This window comes from Mesocricetus auratus, unplaced genomic scaffold (genome assembly GCF_017639785.1).
Source record: "Mesocricetus auratus isolate SY011 unplaced genomic scaffold, BCM_Maur_2.0 Super-Scaffold_100004, whole genome shotgun sequence".
In the NCBI taxonomy this organism is placed as follows: Eukaryota; Metazoa; Chordata; class Mammalia; order Rodentia; family Cricetidae; genus Mesocricetus; species Mesocricetus auratus.
In genome coordinates, this window is record NW_024429189.1 from 105,487,057 (window position 1) to 105,506,942 (window position 19,886).

The following is a 19,886-nucleotide window of genomic DNA, read 5'->3' on the forward strand; positions in this document are numbered from 1 at the left end:
GACTGCTTTCAGGATGGAAAAGGAGTATGGCAAATACTTGGCCAGAAGGAAGAATTGAGTATGGTTTGCTATCATTTAGGGCCCAGTCTTATTACACAGAGAGTACATGAATTGCAGTATAGCTCCTAAGGCAAGCAAAACTCCTTGTGCTCATGATTACATTTGCATTTGGTTGCAATGTGTCTGATTGAAGAATGTTCCATTTTACACAAAGTGGCTTCTTTCAGGCAAAGACAATGGGGTCAGTTCTGAGATATGAAGAAGCTAGTATTCATCAGAGTAATATCATAAGAGCTTACAACCTACTGAAAAGCTTTGGGCAAGGCAAAGCAGCAGAATAGCATGAGCATAGCCTCTAAGTTTGGCTTTACACTTTTTTATTGATATGGACCTTCTCATTTACTAAATTTAGTAATTATTTTTCTGCATCTACTAAAGTGGAAGATCTAATATCCCCTCATAATTTTATGTGATTATTTGGGAGATGTTTGTTTGTTTTACTTTTTGAGGCAGGGTTTCTCTGTGTATCTCTGGCTGTCCTGGAACTTACTATATAGATTATGTTGGCCTCGATCCCAGACCTACCTGCTTTGGCCTCCTGGGTGCTAGGATTAAAGGTGTATACCACCATACCCAGATTATAGGCTTACATTTTGAGGGGTGTTTTCTTTCAAAATTCTTCTCAATGTATTTCAATAATATTTCCCCTACCAGATCCTTCACATTTTTCTATCACCCAATTTCATGTTTTCTTTCTCAAGAAAATCAAAACAAACAAAAGACCAAGACAAAAAATACAAAATGAAACAAAAGCTTGCCCCAACACAACACACACACACACACACACACACACACACACACACACACACACACACTGGACTCTGTGTTGGCCAACTACTCCTGAACATAGGTGTTGTCCTGGTATATGGTTGCTCTACACAGTGACACTCCATTGAAGAAAATTAATTTTCCCTTTTTAGCAGTTAACCGCTGAAAATAGCTGCCTTTTTGGGGGCAGGCTTTCTGTCCACTTCACTTTCTCTGAGGTGAAATTTGGTTTGGTTTGAGCCTGTGTAGGTCTTGTGCATATTCTCACAGTCTCTGTGTGTTTCTATGTGTATTGGTACTGTTGTGTGTAGAAGATCATCTCTCCTTATCTACCAGCTCAGGCTCTTTCAATCTTTCTGTCTCCTTTTCTACAAAGAACTCTGAATCTTTAGGGATGGGTATTAATGAAGAAATCCCATGTAGTACTGAGTACTCCAAAGTCTCTAACTCTAAGCACATTGTCCAGTTGTGGGTCTCTGTTAGTTATCATCTATTGCCAAAAGAAGCTTCTCTGATGAGGGGTGAGTGATGCACTGATCTATGGCTATAGCAATGTTTTATTTTATTTCTGTGTTCATTTATCAGCCTTAGCCCAACAATAAAGTGTCATATTTCTTTTCTACATGTATATTACTTTAGATGCTATAAAACAATACTACTCTAAGTCACTCAAGTCTATATAAACTCCTGCTTGAGTTTCTGTTAAAAAGAATCTCTGTCAGCAACAACCTGCATATGAGTGGTTAGCTTCATGTATCTGTGCCCCAGAGCTCAGAATATAAAGATCAAATACAAATTCTGTTGCTTGAAATTATTATATTGCTTTATTAGAAATAGTATAACAGCTTCCATTGAGTCAAAGAAAATAGCTGTGAATTTCTCAGATCAAAAGTTTGTAAAAGGAATATTTCCTTCCTATCTGCATTTTAGTATTTGAGTTCAGAAAACCTAGTAGCTAAACCCAGTCTCCCTCTCTTGGCTGCAATCTGGTAATAAAAAGCAAAGTGAATCAATTCGTTTGCGGGAACTCTGTATTATCAACTCCCAGGAAATCAATGTGGATGGTACCTGGTTGCCCTTGGTCTAAGCTGTACTTTCTAGCCATGTGGGCAGTAATGCAATCATGGATAAGATTAATTAAATTAAAAGCCTGTTTTTATTGTGCAGAAAATACAGAAAATTCAATCCTTCCTGACAGCCTGGAGCTGGATGCTTCTTCTAATGTGATCACTGCAGAATTGGTACAGCCAGGCTGCATGCCATTTAAGGAGGCAGGAAACACTGCCAAATATGTACAGCTTCTATCTTGTGTTTTGAACTTTGCATTGAGCAATTTTCATAAGCTGAACGCACACAGTACTGAGCCCTACTACTTCCCTATTGCTGTTCATCCAATTAGCCAAGAGCCCAGTTTTTGTAATGCTTGGAAAATCATAGGAGCCTTCTCATGTCATTTTCTCAACACTCCACCACCATGTTCTACTTTAGAAATTTCTTTCTCAGAAAGGGAGAGTGTTGTCTGTCTGTGTGTCTATGTATAGCCTTCCCCAGAGCATTGCAGATGACTCTGAGCATCTAGTGGGAGGCAGACACAATATATGTTCTGTTCTCTGATTTTTTGACTAGGTCTTTTCCTTATAAAACACAGCATTTATAAAGAGAGATAAACCTTTTCAAAAAAATTAGTCAGCTGCCTGGGTTTGATCCCCATGTAGTGGACCTGCCATACAGATCAGATCATCTAGAGTCTATCAACATTGCAGTCTTGGTGCCCCTACGTCCTCCCTATGAGAACACCAGGAGAGGCCAGACCATCCAGTGTTACCTACATCAAAGTCTTGGGCCACCGACACCCACCAGGAGACAAGAGGAGAGGAAGAGACCCGAACTGCACCCACTGGAAGAAGCAATGGGAAGACAACAGTATAAGACCAACACATTCAACAACAGGAAGACCAATATAACATCATCAGAATCTAGGTACTACACCAGCAAGAGCCGAACATCTAAGAACACTTCAGAAAAATCATTCATCATGATCAAGTAGGCTTCATCCCAGGGATGGTTCAACATATGAAAATCCATCAATGTAATCCACCATATAAACAAACTGAAAAAGAAAAAAAAACACATGACCATCTCACTAAATACTGAAAAAGCCTTTGAAAAAATCCAACACCCTTTCATGATAAAGGGCTTAGAGAGATCAGGGATAACAGGAACATACACAAACATAATAAAACCAATAAACAGCAAATCAACAGCAAACACCAAACTAAATGGAGAGAAATTGAATGTGATTACTCTAAAATCAGGAAAAAGACAAGGCTGTCCACTATCTCCATTTCTCTTTAATATTGTACTTGAATTTCTAGCTAGAGAAATAAGACAACAAAAGAACATTAAGGGAATACAAATTAGAAAGGAAGAAGTCAAACGTTTGCTATTTGCAGATGATATGATAGTTTACATAAGTGACCTGAAAACTTTTACCAGGGAATTTCTACAGCTACCAAACACCTTCAGCAAAGTGGTAGGATGCAAGATTAACTAAAAAAATCAGCAGCCCTATTATATACAAATGATAAATGGCTGAGAAGGAAATCAAAGAAACATCACAATTCACAATAGCCACAAATAGCATAAAGTATTTTGGCATAATGCTAACAAACAAGTGAAAGACCTGTATAGCAAGAACTTTGAGTCTTTAAAGAAAAGAATTAAAGAAAATACCAGAAAAATGGAAAAACCTCCAATACTCTTGAATAGGTAGGATCAATGTAATAAAATGGCAGTTTTGCCAAAAGCAATCTACAGCTTCAATGCAACCCCCATCAAAATGCCAGCACAATTCTTCACAGACCTTGAAAGAACAATACTCAACTTTATATAGAAAAACAAAAACCCAGGATAGCCAAAACAATCCTGTACAATAAAGGAATATCTGGAGGCATCACTATTCCAGATTTCAAGCTATATTATAGAACCATAGTCCTGAAAACACCTTGGTATTGGCACAAAAATAGACAGGTAGACAAATGGAGTCATATTGAACATCCTGATATTAAACCACACACCTATGAACAACTGATTTTTTTTACAAAAAAGCTAAAATTATACAATGGAAAAAAGAAAGCATCTTCAACAAATGGTGCTTGCATAACTGGATGGTGACATCTAGAAGACTGCAGATAAAATCCTTATCTATCACAATGCAGAAAACTTAAGTCCAAATGAATCAAAGACCTCAACATAAATCTAGCCACTCTGAACCTCTTAGAAGAGAAAGTAGGAGATACTCTTGAAAGAATTGGTATAGGAATTTACTTCATGAACATAACTCCACTAGCGCAGACACTGGGATTGGCAATTAATAAATCGGACCTCCTGAAACTGAGAAGCTTGTATAAGGCAAACGACACAGTCAACAAGACAAAATGTCAGCCCAGAGAATAGGAAAAGATCTTCACCAAACCCACATCTGACAGAGGGCTGACTTCCAAAACACACAAAGAACTCAAGAAGCTCATCACTAAACACTAAATAATCCAATTAAAAAGTGGGGTACAGAACTAAACAGAGAATACTCAGTAGAAGAATCTAAAATAGCTGAAAGACACTTAAGAAAGTGCTCAACAATCTTAGCCATCAGGGAAATGCAAATCAAAACAACTCTGAGATACCATCTTGCACTGGCCAGAATGGCTGAAATCAAAACACCAATGGCAGTCTATACTGGAGAGGATGTGGAGAATGGGGAACTCTCATCCATTGCACTCCTCCATTGTTGATAGAGTGCAAACTTGTACAGTCAATTTGGAAATCAGTATGACAGTTTCTCAGGAAAATGGGAATCAGTCTACCTCATGATCCAGCAATTCCACTCTTAAGCATATACCCAAAGATACACATTCATACAACAAGGACATCTGTTCAACTATGTTCATAGCAGCATTGTTTGTAGTAGCCAGAACCCTGAAGCAACCTAGATGCCCCTCAACTGAAGAATGGCTGGAGAAAATGTGTCACGTTTAAGCCCTTTTCTTCCAGGTTAAGAATCTTGAAGAGGGTCACTTCTTTGAAAGAGTGATTGTTATGATAAGTTGACACAAGCTAGAGTCCTTTTAGAAGAGGGAACCTTAAATGAGGAAATACCCTGATTTTGGCCTGTGGGCAATCATGTGCTGCATTTTACTGACAAATGTGGATGTGGGAGGACCCAGGACATTGTGGGTGGTGTTACCCCATGTTAGATGGGCCTGTGAGGAGCAGGTGTGTAATCCATGAGGTGCAAGCCAGTAAGCAGCTTTCTTCCATGGCGTCTGCTTCAGTTCCTGACTCCAATTTTCTGTGATTTCTTTGAATAATGGACTACAAACTATATGATGAAATAAACTCTTTTCTTCCCAAATTGTATATAGTCCTAGAGTTTTATCACATCAATAGAAACACTAAATAGATTCATAATTTCTACTCCTAGTCGAATACATGTGGCTCCATCTGTCATGTCTTTTTTTCTGTCATTGCATTTGCTTGAGAATGTGTGTGTCACCAGAGTACCTCAAAAAAGATGGAAAGAATGTAGCTGTTGTGTACAAACAAGAGGGTTGATGTTTCTCCAGCAAACTTTACTGCTGATCTAGCTGGTGGACTGTCCTTCCTACCTCTCACATTAGTATCCTCTTCTCACTGAGTTCCATCTAGCACATAGGAATATATACCACTGAGGCAACTTCTTCATCTCCTGAGACATAGGAGGACATCTCAGCAGGACACAGGGCTGAGATGCTGTTGAAATTGACAGACATCCTTGTGTAAGGGTTGTGATAGCAATGATGCTTCAATGTCATCAACAACAGGCACAAGTGACAGAGACTTAATCAATCAAGAGAGTGTTGTGTGCCTGGCTGAGGGAAGGTAGAAGTGTGTAGTCATTTCAATGATAATTTATCACTAGCCATTGGCCTAGACAGATAAGTGAGGTCATAGCAGCTCGACCATAGCTCAAAGCAGGTGTTTTGTTTAGAGCCATGGAGAGATCTTTATTCAGGAAAGAGGAAAATGGGAGCTTTCAGAGGCCCTGTTATTGCATTTAATGAAGCTTATGTTCTTCCCTCCACAGAAGTTTCTAGTGAATGACACAAACAGGGATCAGAAAAAGGAACACTGCCTTGAATTGGTATGGGAAGAAAAATCTTGTCTGTCCTATACCCCAACTCAGCACATTTCTGCCACTGTGGCTTGGATTGTCACTCCATCATCTTTGCATGCTATCTCTTCCTCCTGGTCAAGGATGCCTTTTCTGACTCCTCTGGAATTTTTTTCTGACTCTTGTTCACTCACTGTCACATTATCTTGGTTTTTTTTCTTTGAATCACAAGTCAAAATATATAGTCATTTTTTTCTTTCTCTTGTTCTTTTGTTTTAGTTTCCCTGCTTGTTCCATGTTGCACACTAGGGAGGGCAATCTTGCCTTTATTATTTCTGTTATCTACAAGAGAGCCAAGCTGACAATAGATATGATACATTCCAAATTAATGAAGTAATTGTTTCATATATGGTTGCCCAGTTTTAAACTGCTATTTTCAAGTTGTGTCTTAGATGGAAAGAGAGAACGATTACACAACCAACCAGAACCAAGAGTTTGAGAAGTCATGAAGGCCAGAACTCAGGAGCACTGCCTGGATTCAGATGCTGGGATAAGTGACGGCCAGGAATTGTTCAAGAGTATGGGTAGAGAATATGAGACAACTGAGATGAGAAAACATGGAAACTAGATAAGCTTTTGCTTCTTCTTAGAAACTTTCTATTTGTCCCCTGAAGCAAAACTGTATCCCTAGGAGCCACTGGCTTAAAGCTTAGTTCTGTTATCCAGTGAACTTCCCTAAGAAAGTGAAATAGAAAATTTCTTTAAAAACACCCCTTGTTAATATTATGGCATAATAGGCTTCAAAGAGACAAGCTAGTTGGGATCATTACCCTTTGTGACTAGACATCAGGGAGAATTCAAGACAAAAGTTAATTGAAAAAGGGAGGGTAATGTACTTGTGCATTAGAACATTGCACTGGGGTACCCAGGCAACCTCTCAAGACCAAACAGGACTTCAGATTAATGATACCATTCATGTCCTTCTGCTTTCGGTGCATCCTATCACCATCATTAAAGAACCATTTGCTGAAGATTTAGAGTGTATGGGGAGATATCCAAGGAATAACATTACAATTCTAGAGTTTGTAGAACAGAGTTGTGGTTTGGTATATTTAAATTCATGAAAGGTTTAATTTTAATAATATCTTAAGACTAGCAAGAGAGGCTGTGCTGGTGACTGGCATCTTCAAAATCTAATTTCTAAGGCTTTTGTCCCAGCATTTTCATGGTCTATTTTGGTGCTATCCACAACCTTCTTTTTTAAAATTAAAAAACATTTCATGCATATTGGTGTTTTGCCTGAATGTGTGTCAATGTACTATGTGTATAACTAGTGCTGTGAAAGCTACAAAAGTACATCAGGTCCCCCAGGAATGAAGTTACAGATGATTGTGGGCTGCCATATGGATGATTGCAATCAAATCTTGGTTCTCTGGAAAAGCAGCCAGTGCTCTCAACCACTGAATCATCTACCCAGCCCCTTACAACATTCATTTGGACTCATGTTTTGTGTTGTATGTTTGCAACACATGCAACTGTACAATTATAAAAAGGATTTTGTGGGCAACAAATACTTCCACCTGCACTGTTCATCCTTTACTCTTAGGATGATTCTGGGAAATAAGCTTTTAACCAGTACATTGTAAATATAAATGAGGAATGGATGTCACTTCCCAGTTGAGGCAGTTAAGAGCTCATGTCCTCCTCCATCTGAGGGTAAGAAGATAGAAGTAAAACATCCAGGAAGACTGCCTCTTGAGGCAATAAGGTAAAAGTGGGCATCTACTGATCTCCCTTCCATGGTTCATGAACTGGAAATAAACTTTGATGCATTAAACTGTAGTAGCACACACTGAGATGCTGAGTTCTTCTTTTGCTGATCTGACCTTTGTTTTCTTTTATTTTCTTTTGTTTTTATAAGTTTCTATTCATAGTCACTTCAAACTAGAGTGGAATTTTAAAATGCCAGGGGAATTTTATAAATATTTGTTTTCTGACTGATTATGAGGATTTTGAATGTTGGCTTTGTCTGTTGCATGTGTGAAGTTCTGATGCAACAAGATAGAGCTATTCAAACCCTCTGATAAGGGTTTCAATAGATGCCTACACTTAAATTCAAGATACTGCTTTCATAGACTCTGAAAATAGGCATGGCAATTCTTAAGTATTAGTATAAAATTTTCTGGGTATTGACATGCTGGTGCTTTTTCTACAAAACAGAAGCAAAATATTATGTGTAATAAGGTACCAAAGGGATAAAAAGAGTTGGCTGAAAGTGACAGAACTGCACACAGTGTTTGAAAGGGCTGTCTCAACAGAGCTGAAAGAATGCTTAGACCTTTCCAGATGACAAGGGGACCTAAATCACACTTACATTAATGAGAGTTCTCATTCTATTCTATTGAACTGCAGCCATTCGCAACAAGAATATTATATTGCCTTTCATGTTAAATTGTATTGCAGGAGGCTGGCAAGAAATGTGGTGTACAAATCAATGTTTAGATGAGTACACTTGATAGAATGGGCCAGTAAAGGGGCAAAGGTCAGGTTCTATGATAGGGCAGCAGTGCTTTGGAAACATAAGACCCTCCAGTATTTTCAGCATTTGTCAGAGATGCTGCTGCTCAATTGTGTGCTTTATTGGATGAACACAGTGGGCTATGTTTCCTCTTGAGAAGAAAATCAGTTGCTCATCTTTGGATGTTATACTCTTTCAAGAAGCAAAGAACCCCATATAACAAATCTTGTGCTCAAAATGTGTCTTTGTAGCCTTTAAAACAATACCGAAAGTATATTGACAAGTAGTATATTTCTGCAACCTTCCAAATTTAGTTGAGTAGGTATTAATAAATCAACTCTAGTTGCATAATAAGAAACAAAATGAAGAAACATAAAGTATAGGAACTTTATGTCAACTTTTAAAGAGCCCAAGTCTATTGAACAGTCAGTCAAATTTGAACTGATTGAATTATCTTCCAGTGCCCTGTTAAAAGAATGTATGGTCAGACTCATGGAGGAGGGCCTAAGACTAATACCTGGTATTTCTGCCAATGGCTCCTCAACCTAAAAACAAAGCAAATTCTAAAATAGTACTTTTGAGTAGTAGGAAAGAAGAAAAGAAGGTCAGCATAACTAACAAAATGAGAAATAAAAATGTGACAAAAATGGAGAAAAAATATAAAAGAATATTAGAAAGAAGAATTGAAGTTTAAACAAGATAGATGAAGTAAGGGCTGGAAGTGAGGATGAAAAAGGAGGATAGGGAGAACAGAGGATAGAAGCAGGGCAAGTAGATGATACATGGATGAGGGAAAACAAAAGTAATTTACTTGGCTGTATAAATACCTTCTTAACCCTTTAGAGACTTTTCAGTGTAACTGTTGAGAAGATTCCTAATAGCAAAGATATTTGGAGTTTTCTGGAGAGCAAACTAGCTTGCTTAGCAATTTCTACTATCCATGTCTTCTTGTTCATATCCAATTTGTGTGCAATATCCTACCCTAGATTTTTAACTGAATATCTTCTCCATAAATGCATTGAGAGATTTCAGGATCCTAGTATCCTGTGATCTGCAAATGTGCACAAAAGAATTGCATCTGTTTGAACATATTGAGAGGAATATTATAGCCCCTCTGGCTACAGCAGCTACAATTTGTTTTCCTGTGAGAAAGAATATACTCACTTAATGCCCTTTAGGTTCCCAGCTCATTCTCCCTCAATTACTTGCTGCCATGTGTTCAAAAATTATTTTTAATGGAACAATACAAAGTGAAAAGTATACAGTGTCCTAAGATGTTTTAGAAAGGAAAGGAACATGATACATTTTTTTAAATAAGTAAGGTTTAGTATTGTGTGTCAGCTTGATGGAATGTAGAATCACCTAGAAATGGAATCTTGAAAATGAATTGTCTAGACATGCTTGGTTTGTGGGCATGCTTGTGGGAGATTATCCTGACAATGTTAATTCAAGCAGAGGGCTTGCTCTCTCTAGACAGGGGATTCAGAACTGTATAAGTTTGGAGAAAGCAAGCAGAACACTAAGATGCAGGCAATCATTGCTCTTTGTTTCTGACCATGAATATGATATGGCCAATTCTCTTGAGCTATTGAAACTGTGACACTGTGACATCCCTGCTTGTATAAACTTTAATTTAAAATTGTGCACTAAAAGAAATTCTTCCCTGAGCTGCTATGGTTGAGGCTTTTTTTTTCACTGCAAAGGGTAACACAAGTAATATACTAAGTAAGTTGTTCCAGTTAGTTAAGAATTAGGTAACAAAGTATGTCTCCACAAAGTGAATGACAAATGGATGCCCCAGATTGGGAGATGAATTGCAACTGTCAAAATAGAAACTGTTACTTTCTTCCTGGTGGCCCTGAGCAGAACCTAGAATGGACAGTGCCTCCTGCTATATGCTCATAGAAGCAGATTCTTAAACAATAATTGGATTAGAAAAGGGATATTATGTCAGGAAACACTGCTGTCAGGATACAAAATGAGGCAGGAAGGGGGAAAGCAGACTTATCAATAAAATCACATTAAGAACAGGGCCCTGAATCCTGCTGAAGAACACAGACATTGTATATCCTTGTGTGCTGGGACTATTCCAATTGCCTAAGAGCTGAGGGAGCAGGTGTGTGTACAATTTTCATTAGTCATTGGCAAAAGGCTGCCCTAGTAGAAATGGATGTCAAGGTAGGCTCCAGTGATCACAGAATAGGCCCCAGGCAAAGAGAAGCAGGTGTTTGAGGTATCAGTGGGCCTGATGTGCCCTGGGCTGTTAGGAAAATGCCGTATGGGTGGAATAACACAGGGCTGATGCACAGCCCACTTAAATCTATTCAAACCTGGGCCAAAAAAAGAATAGTTTGAATTTTTGCTTTCACAGGGTCTTAGAATCAGTTACTATCAGAATCATTTCAGCAAAGTTCTGTGAATCCTTTATTATTAAATCCAAGCTGGGTATACAGACAGGGAACTTGGAGAAGTTAGTTGTCTGAGAGGTCACACAACTACAAATAACACTGTCGTCTGACACAGCCTCCAGACCATTTATGTATCTACATTACATTGTACTCTCTCTGCCAGTTTCACATGGAAGGGAGCCAGAGTTCTCTGCCCTTTAGTGAAACATGACAAAGAAGGGATAGGAGTCGGCCCAAACACACAAGCATTTGCTGAGTTCAGCAAAGGTGTGTAGAGAATGCAGTAACACTGTTGAGGACAACCTTGCCACCTGAGTGGTGACTGATTTACCATAACAGTATAACATATTTCACTCTTCCCAGACCTGTGTAGAAAGAATTTCATCTCAGTTTACATTGTTTTGTTGAAAGGAAATATAAAGGTTATGAAATTGACACAAGCTACAGAACAGCAGCGGAGTTCCATCAGAGTGTTTCCAGGGTACACTGAGCAGCATAGCTGGTAATAAACAATGGATGTCAGTGAGGAGGTCTCTGCAATCTATGGGGCCTCAGGTAGTGGACCAGTATTTATCCCTGGTGTACGAATGGACTTTGGGAGCCCATTCCACAAGGAGGGATGGTCTCTCAGCCTGGACCCATGATGGAAGGCCTAGGCCCTGCCCTGGATGATATAGCAGACTTTGGAGATGCCCCATGGAGGGCCTTACCCTCCCTGCAGAGTGGGGCAGGATGGGTTGAGGGGGTTTGTCCAGGGGCAGGAGAGAAGGGGAGGGAGAGGGAGCTGGGATTGACATGTGAAGCAAGCTTTTTTTTTTTAAATGAAATGAAAAAAATGTAAAAAGAGACAATGGATGGTGAAAGGAAGGCTGAACAAAACATTGTATAATTAAGGCTGAAGAGAGAAGCTACTATTGAATGACCTATGTTAATAACACACACACACACACACACACACACACAGAGAGAGAGAGAGAGAGAGAGAGAGAGAGAGAGAGAGAGAGAGAGAGAGAGAGAGAAACCATTTCCTGGTTTCTTTGAGACTGTCCTCAGAATAATACACATTTCTCCAGAAACCTTCCCATCTACTTAATGATCACCCTCTGGTGCAGTCTACCTCCTAGGAGGCTTTTGAAAAGACATTAGTCACCCTTATGGGACACATTCTGTAGGAATAAGAATCCTCGTCAAAGTAGGAGCCAGGCAGAATGTGAGGTGAAGAAGAGAGTTGCTATGAGCCAGGCAAGCTGTTGACAGCTCTGAAACCAATCCCTCTGTGTCTGTGCATTTTAATTGTATATAGATTTGCAATCTCCTGTCCCAGGAATGTCAGCACATTGGAAATCCTGGAAAACCATGTTGTTTTTCTAGAAGGTGATTCATTCCTTATATACTCTAATGGATGTGTTTTATACTTTCAGAAATCTTGAAGAAAAAAATACTATATATTATAATAGAGTCCTTCACTAGATAACCATGTACTTAGATATGTGGATGTTTGCTTTATATTCTTAGATTGATACACCTGAATACTTTGTCCTTCTCAACCTGCAGACTTAACTAAAGGCCAAATTTTCAACAGGTCATAAATTACTTAAACCAGGAACATGTTCACAAGTAGAAACATTCCAGGCCTGCTGTATATCTTGAATACAAACTGCCAGCATCCTAGCTTTACATGGAAGAGGATAATATACATTGTATGAAATTCCAATGAAAAGAAGGTTGTTATTAAAAAGTAAAAGAAGTATAGTGAAAGAGATGAATTTATCATTTATTTTGGGCATTATGTACTGCTATAGGACAGGTTGGCAACTTGGTAATAACAAGGATACTCTGACATTGGACAGCTCAGGAGACACCAGGGTAACTGGGAACAGATGTTCATGCCAAGCCAAAGACATCTTCCTTAAACACCAGGCATTTATCTTCCCCACACCTATGCCTTTCCTTAGAAAACTAAGAACATTTGTTTTCCTTTCAGAAGCAGGTAGAAGAAACAAGGAAAAGCAGACAGGACTTCCCAGAATGCCTCAGTCACTGTGAAAGAGGACATGCAGTGTCCATGGTAAGGAAGCAGTAGGGGCCTGACTGCATTTCCATGTTCCCATCACCCCCACCCCTTACACTGATTATAAAGGAAAATAGTAGCAGTTGGCAGTGGGGAAAGAATACCATTAGGAACCCAGCCTAGGATTTTTAAAAGTAACATTCCACAAAATTGCCTGAAGCTGAAGGAGGATGGCACAGGAATAGTAGTGGCAGTTTCAGATATCTTGATCATATAACTGCAAGGATCAGTGCTCTGGATTCTCCCAGGGGAAGCACAAAGGAAATATGATAAAAAATGGAGATCATCCTGAATCAAACCAAAGCCTTAGTTAAACAAAATCCTAGTAAAAATAGCGAGTGGGACTGATTAAAGTGAGCTCAGCTAACAAGTGGGACTTTAATCGGTTCCAACCCAGTGGTAGTTGAGTTAAACTAAGACCCATTGAGACAAGAGTCTATTTGTGATAAAATGAGAAATAAAGATTTAATTCCACAAGATTTTGTTGTTATTTGCTAGTTTCGATAATTCTAAGTCCCATTGCACATAGGGGAGAATTAACAACAATTTCGTATTCTAAATATCACTGTTATTTAATATTTTATTTTAAAAAGCCCTTGAAAATCACTTTTTAAACAAACTGAAATACACAAAAGCCCATAGAGAGACTGACACTTTTTGTCTTTACAGTGAAGTGACTGTGAAGGAATAAATCATCAACTTGATAGTCCTAACTTGTCATTGAGGGAACCTGTGAGTTTTCCATAACTTGTGGTTGCCATTATCTGATTGGCTTCCTTTGCTATGTGGATATTTGCCCAAACTCATAAAAGTTTCTCAGCAATGTCTATCGAATGTCACTGGCATTTGTACCACAATAATCAAAATGAATTGTTGCTATAGCAGAGTGAATATACTAGGGATGATTAATCCACTTGCAGAAGCTCAGCACTAAAGATGGAAAACACAAGAGCAACCCTAAATATTATTCTCATGGTGACTCTGCTATTAATTGATCCAGATTTAAGTACAACTTTTAGTCAACTTTCAGGTTTTTAAGTCTATACCCCCACAACTGCTTGGTTTCTAATAACTGGGGAGTTAGTCTCAACTAATGACAAAAATGGTCCTCTTAAACAAGTTAATTGTGAAATGTATCATGTACCTCCGTATCTTATAGTAAAGAAAAACAGCTGTGCCCTGATTAGTTTTATTTCTATAAAGCATTTGTCTTCAATTTGACATATGAGAGTAGTAGGGAGTATATCTATATTGAGAATAAAATCCATTTTAAAAATCTAACCTAGAGTAATCTGTCCAAATTAAGCATTCTTAAGTGAGATGAGAAAAGGAATCACATTTACATAGCTAATTGACTTAAAACACTGATATAATAAACTATCTTGTAATGATGACCTCAGGAGAAATTTTGTCAATTAGATAATTAATTCATTCATTTATGCATTCATTCATTGTTCATGTTGAGGATCAAATCCAGGACCATGGAAATGCTAAGCAAATATTCTACCACTGAGCTACACTCCTGAACCAGCAGGGTCTTTTTATGTTTGGTTTTAGGGAGTTAATTGAAACCATATCTGTAGAATGACTCAAATATGTGCATAGATGTCTTCTAAATACAAGTAAATTTCTGGGGGTCATGGACTATTGTGAGATATTTTGATTGTACTCTGACACTCCCGAGACTGCCAATAAATTTACTTTGAATCAGAGGGCACAGTTAGCTACTAGTTTAACAGACTTAGCCATAAAATTTTTGAAGGACTCAGGACATATAAACAGACACAGGAAGTAGTAGGGATAGGCTTAAAAGGATTCTTGCCTCCTTTGGATAGATGAAGGAAAGAGAGGGGGAGTTCACTGGTTGCTTTTCCATCAATTCCGTAATCATTCAGATTTTTACTCCAGTATTTGACTACCAAGTATGTTTTTATTTAACATTTTACACGTTACTCTCAGTTCCCTCACCCTCCCCTCCTCCCCCATGGCACCCAGTCCTCCCAACCCGCCACCCCACTCCATCCCCCTCTGCTCCCCAGGGAAGGTAGGGGCTTCCATGAGGGATTTTTAGAATCTGTCACATTATCCCAGGCAGGGACTAGGTCCTCCCCCATGTGTCCAGGCTGAAAGAGCATCCCTCCATGTGGAATGGGCTCCAAGAATCTATTTGTACACCAGGAATAAATACTGATCTACTCTCCAAGGTGCTACAGATTTCTGAGGATTCTTCTCTGACACCCAGGTTGTGAGGGGGTTATCTGGATCAGTCGCATGCTGGCCTCTCAGGCATCAGTCTGGGGTCCATGCGTTCCCCCCTTGTTTAGGTTAGCTGCCTCTATGGGATTCACCAGCCTGGTCTTGATTCCTTTGCTCATCACTCCTCTTTGCAACTGGTTCCAGGAGTTCATTTCGGGTTTTAACTGCATATTATGTTCAGGAAGCAGTCTCTTGTGCCAATCAGTTCAGGGGTACTTCCCACTTTCTCTTCTAAGAGGTTCAGTGTGACTGGGTTGATGTTGAGGTCTTTGATCCTTTTGGACTTAAGTTTTGTGCATGGTGATAGATGTGGATCTATCTGCTGTCTTTTACATGCTAGCACCATTTGTTGAAGAGGCTTTCTTTGTTCCATTGTATAGTTTTAGCTTTTTTGTCAAAGATCAGGTGTTCAAATGTGTGTGGGTTGATATCAGGGTCTTCGACCCAATTCCATTGGTCTACCTGTCTGTTTTTCTGCCAATACCAAGCCTTTTTCAGGACTATAGTGCTATAGTAGAGCTTGAAGTCAGGGATAGTGATGACTTCTGAAGTTCTCTTATTGTACAGGGTTGTTTTGGCTATCCTGGGTCCTTTCTTTTAAACTTGAAGATTGTTCTTTGAGGTCTGTGAAAAACTATGCTGGTATTTTGAGAGGGATTGAATTGAATCTGTAGATTGCTTTTGGTGAGACTGCCAGTTTTACTATGTTGATCCTGCGTATCCAATAGCATGGGAGATCTTTCCATTTTCTGATATCATCTTTAATTTCTTTCTTTAAAGACTTAAAGTTCTTGTTGTACAGGTCTTTCACCTTTTTGGTTAGAGTTACCCCAAGATATTTTATGTTGTTTGTGGCTATTGTAAATGGTGTTGTTTCTCTGATTTCTTTCTTATTCCTTTTAAAGAATATTTAGATAAATGTTCCATCTGGTGTCCAATGCAGGTCAGAGATCATGAGATACCCACTCACCTCAAGTTTTGCAGTCACCAGAGTCACCACCATTACTGGCTTTCCCTCCTTTTACCTAGGCCCTCGTAAGAGTCTAGGGTTTTCTGTTGCAGACTTTCTGCAGCAGCCTCCACTTGACACCCAGCCCCAACCCCAAATCCCATAGTCAGCTTGGCCCCACCGATGTCTGGCTCTGCCATTCAGGGGGCTCCGTGGCCCCACTTCTCGCTTTACGAGCGTCTTCTACAAGTTCCCCTGTGCTCAGTTTTCAAGAACATGGCTCCCTCTCCCTGGAGGTTGCAGGCTTCCCCTGGAAACTCTTCTCAGGCTGCTGCCACACCAGGTCGCTGCCTTGACACCTGCTTTAGCTTTTACTGCTGCTGCTGCCTCCTCTCACACTCAGCTCCCAGCTACATGCAAACATCTGCAGCTGCCCTCAGCCAGGCCATGCATCATTGGCATTCAATTCGCAGCTCTGTGACAGCCAGTCTCAGACTTTGCTGTCCTATCAGAAGATCTGGAGAGAATTCTTAAAGGGGGGAATTAATTTTATTTAAAGAAAAAGAGAGAGAATTTACCCACACTACCAATGGGAAACAACATAGTGATACAGGAGTTAGGTGTCTATAGGGTTCCACAATGGATGAAATGAAAATGGAAAAATTAAATGAACAAATAACCAATTTAGCTAAGTTTGATAAAATGCTGATTATAATCATTGCCAGTTTGGTTATTCATGTTTTTCCTTTAAAAATGGTTTAATATTGATGCTAAATATGAAAAATTGACTGATAATATACAATCCTTTGAAAGACCCACTAGTGAAACTAAGAAAAATATTCACACAGAGACAGGAGTTTAGAACAGAACTTACTGAATCATTGCATTATGAAACTGAATTAGAGTTATTAGAGAAGCAACCTTAATTTATCTAGTTATCATTCAAGAATGACCACCAGATGATAGACAACGCCAAGCCTATTCAGAATTAACTGGGATATTGTAGAAATGTTAGATTTGAAAGATTTAAGGAAGCAGTAGTATCATATATGTGCACACCCGATGTAAAGCAGATGTTAAATTCATGGGCTGTTTGGGACAGAATTATTCAACAGAACTGGAAAGATTTAGCTACACCAATATTGGATGCTATTTCTCAGTTATAATGGAAAATGTGGTGAAGAGAGAAAGATAGAGTTATAGAACAAGTAAGTAGGTCTAGAGGTATTTAAATTTCCCAAGAACAGTTTCTTTGTAAAGGCTAGTATGCTTATTTGCAAAGACAGATTATATTTGATGATCACACCTTGGAACTATGCAATATAGCAGCTTTTAAAGCTTGGAACAGTATTGAAGAATCAGGAAAGATTATTGAATCATTTACAAAATTTATACAATGCCCAAAGAAGCCTTCTTTGATTCTTTACAAAGACTGATTTCAGTTGTAAATAGAATGACATCAGATCCAGAAGGAACACAAGTATTCATTGAATCTTTGTCTTTTAAAATGTTAATTTAGAATTCAAGAGGTTGCTTAGGTCTTTAAAGACAAGATCTGCATCAATAGTTAGAAATACAGATGATATTGAATTTCACACATCCTGATAGTTGGATGTTGGATAGAAGTGATTTCTAAAAATTTTAAGAAAAATCAAAAGGTAGGTAGTTTTAATCAGGCTAAACCAGGTAATCTAAAAAGCGACTGTAGGCAAGGTATTCTTAGAAACAACTTTTTTTTCTAGATATAATCCAAACAGAATGCTCCAGCCTTCTAGAATATACAGAAGGTGTTGCAAAAGCCAGAAATGAACTAATAAATTCAGATCAATATAGGACCGTCAATGTAACACTTTGTCATTGGGAAATGCCTCAGAAGACCTCTTGCAGGCCCCAAAGTAAAATTTGGTTCAAGCATTCCCTGTCAGCATTTGGGACACCCCTCCACAGAGCAATTAGAAGATATAATGCCTGCTGTGAAAAACCATACTTCTCTGGATTACAGAACAGCTTCAGCAGATAAAACAAAATTTTTAGAAGAGACCATTAAAACAAGTATTTTGGCAAATTTCTATAAATTTCATTGAAATCGAGGGTTTGGCAAACACGGGTGAAAATGTAACTGTAATTTCACCAGCATCTAGATATCTAGATTGGCCTCTTCAAGAGGTAAATATTCAGCTTCTAGGGATTAGAACTTTATCTTAGGAAAACAAAATACAAGATGGGTGAAATGTATAGGGACAGAAGGAGAAATAGGAAAATATAAAAACATATGTGGCTAACAGCAGTAAATTTATGGGACGGTGACACAAATTTAAGGCTATTTTTATTAAAATACATACAATATATGCTTCTATTCTTATTTAAGGTATTTTTGTAATTGATACAAACTTAAGGTTATTTTTGTTGGAACATACTTTATATACCTTTTTACACTTATTTAAGAGTAGAAAGCAATGGATCACAAAATTTCTCTTAGAAAGGGTAGCTACGAGGCAGATAGGCCTTTGAAATGTTTTTATACAAACATTATTATAACAACATTGACTGAATTTTTAAAAGAAAACTAAATTTTCCCAATATCTATAGTATATCAAAGGCTTCATTATTTTGCATTTTTGGCATGGCATATCAATTTTTAAATACTACTAATCTCAGTGACTGTTAACATTATTGCTTTGTATTTTAAACAAATTAAGCATATTTCATTAGATTGTATTGATTTTTACTTTGATGACATAGCTGCATTAGCAACTTCTCCCATTGCAATGACAAAATATCTTTGACAAAAGTAGCTTAAGAAAATACAGCTTATAGTTACAGAGCTAAATAGAGAATTCTCAATAGAGGAGTCTAAAATGGCTGAAAGATACTTTAGAAAGTGCTCAACATCCCTAGACATCCAGGAAATGCAAATCAAAACAACTCTGAGATACCATCTTACTCCTGTCAGAATGGCTAAAATCAAAAACACAAGTGACAGTTTATGCTGGAGGGGATGTGGAGAAAGGGCAACAGTCCTCCACTGCTGGTGGGAGTGCCAACTCGTACAGCCTACACAAGACACAGCAATTCCACTCTTAGGCATATACATATAACAAGGACATCTTTTCCACTATGTTCACAGCAGCATTATTTGTTATAGCCAAAACCTGGGAGCAACCTAGATTCCCCTCAACTAAAGCGTGGATAGAGAAAAATGTGGTACATTTATACAATGGAGTACTACTCAGTGGGAAAAAAAAATGGAATCCTGAAATTTGTAGGCAAATGAATGGCACTAGAAGAAACCATCCTGAGTGAGGTAACCCAGTCACAAAAAGACAAACATGGTATGTACTCACTCAAATATGGATTTTAGACAAGGATCAGTAGAGTGCCAGCCTACAATACCACTTCTAGAGAGTCTGGGAAACAGAACCTTCAACCAATGACTGATTAAAGCAGAGACAGATATCCACAGCTAAACACTGAGCTGAACTCAAGGAACCCAATGTCAGAGAGGGAGGACAGGTGAGCATAGGGGTCAAGACTGTACTTGTTTAACCCACAGAAACAGCTGAACTGAACAAGGGGGGGACTCTTGAACCCCAGACTGACGGTTGGGAATCCAGCATAGGATTGATCCAGACCCCCTGAATGTGGGTGTCAGTGAGGAGGCCTAGGCAATCTATGGGGACTTGGACAGTAGATCAATATTTATCCCT